A 1,686-nucleotide genomic window follows, 5' to 3' on the forward strand; every position below is an offset into this window, starting at 1 on the left:
ATTTGATCAACTGACTTAAAGATTGTGTAGCTACACTGTTCATATCTGTCAAGCCAAATTCTGGACATTCCTACATGCAAAAAAGTGAAATGTTTATTAATTATTTTATGAAAAAATCAAGTTAACTTAAAAAAAGCGCAGATTTTGTAAACTCTTAAGACTGTGCTCCCGCAAAAATTAGGATTGGCTAGACGATTTAGTTTCCACATAGGAAAATACAATCTCTATTCAGCATGAATGATGGCACCACAGATATAGGTAGAATGAAGGCAAAGTCTCTCGCCCCTGATTATTCTACAATCCGGTCAGAAGCAGCACTAATAGTCACATTTACACATGCATGCACAGAGAGAAACCTGCTAAAAGCAGATAACAGGAGTTTAGTGCTCAGTGCATACAATGGGGTATAGCAATCTAAGGCAAAAAGTCATGTTCTCATCTGTTGTCACTGTATTTTCTTTTCTTTCCAGCTAGCCCCATCCATATACTTTAAAGATCAATAACAGATACACTCATTGCCTTTTAGACATTTTCAAAACATAGATATTACACTTAGATGATTGTAGTGGTGGCGACTGCACACTCTCTCTTAATGGTGTGAATAAATGAGCTGCAATAGAAAGAAATTCTGTTTGTATTTCTTCATTCTTGTGATATATTTAGCTGCAACTCAGGGTAATCTAGTCAATCTATTTAAGCCTATAATGAATCTGCTCTTAGCTGATTTCACAGGAAATATGGGAATCACCAGTTAATAACTTTTTGTGTAATTTTGATAAGATGATACTTTTGGTTTATGCTGCAACTTCTTGTTTTCTCTTAAGATGTGGGGAAATTCAGTCTTCTTTGGTTTGAACAACACCTAGAATTTTGAACAAAACTATGTTTTGAGACTTGCCTGCCTCAAATCCTTTTTGAAAGAAAATGAGCTGTAAGTAAATAAATGCATACACAAGATCAAATTGAACCTGAACATTGATTAAGAATCTTAAGAAAATAGTACTCTGCCATTTGAAAATTGTCTGTATTTCCATAAGAATCTATGCCAAGATGTTTGACTTTTTTCTTTCTTTCTATAGCTTTCTTTTTTCTTTCTATAACTTTCTCTCTTTCCTTTTTGTTTCTTTTCTTTTTCTCTTCCTTTCTTTCATTCCTTCTTTTTCTTTCCTTCCTTCTTTCTTTCTTTCTTTCTTTCTTTCTTTCTTTCTTTCTTTCTTTCTTTCTTTCTTTCTTTCTTTCTTTCTTTCTTCTTTCCCTTCCTCCTTTCCTCCCTCCCTCCTTCCTTTCCTTCCTTTCTTTTTCATTATAGGCCGAGAGGAACCAAGCATCAATAGGAAGGAGGAGGAGTGGAAAAGGACAAGGACAAGAAAAAAGGGAAGAAAGGCACACATACACACAAGATGTGAATAACTGAGGCAGAACATTTTTTAAAATTGTTATTAATTTCAATGATACAATTTTGTAGGCAGAGGAATTTTAATCCGAAGGTAAGTATTTTTTCAGACAAGACAGTCAAGTAAAAGCAGTTTCTAAATATTCCAGTCTGTACAATGGAGTTTATATAACAACATCTACAACTTGTGTCTGTGGACTCTATTAAAATTCACCTGCAATTACTTCCAAAAGCACCGAACACTACCATACATCATGAGCTAAGCGCTCATTTTTCTTTTTTTTTTTAAGATT

This window comes from Ochotona curzoniae, unplaced genomic scaffold, assembly GCF_017591425.1.
Source record: "Ochotona curzoniae isolate NIBS_2020 unplaced genomic scaffold, NIBS_Ocur_1.0 scaffold_1852, whole genome shotgun sequence".
NCBI classification, from domain to species: domain Eukaryota; kingdom Metazoa; phylum Chordata; class Mammalia; order Lagomorpha; family Ochotonidae; genus Ochotona; species Ochotona curzoniae.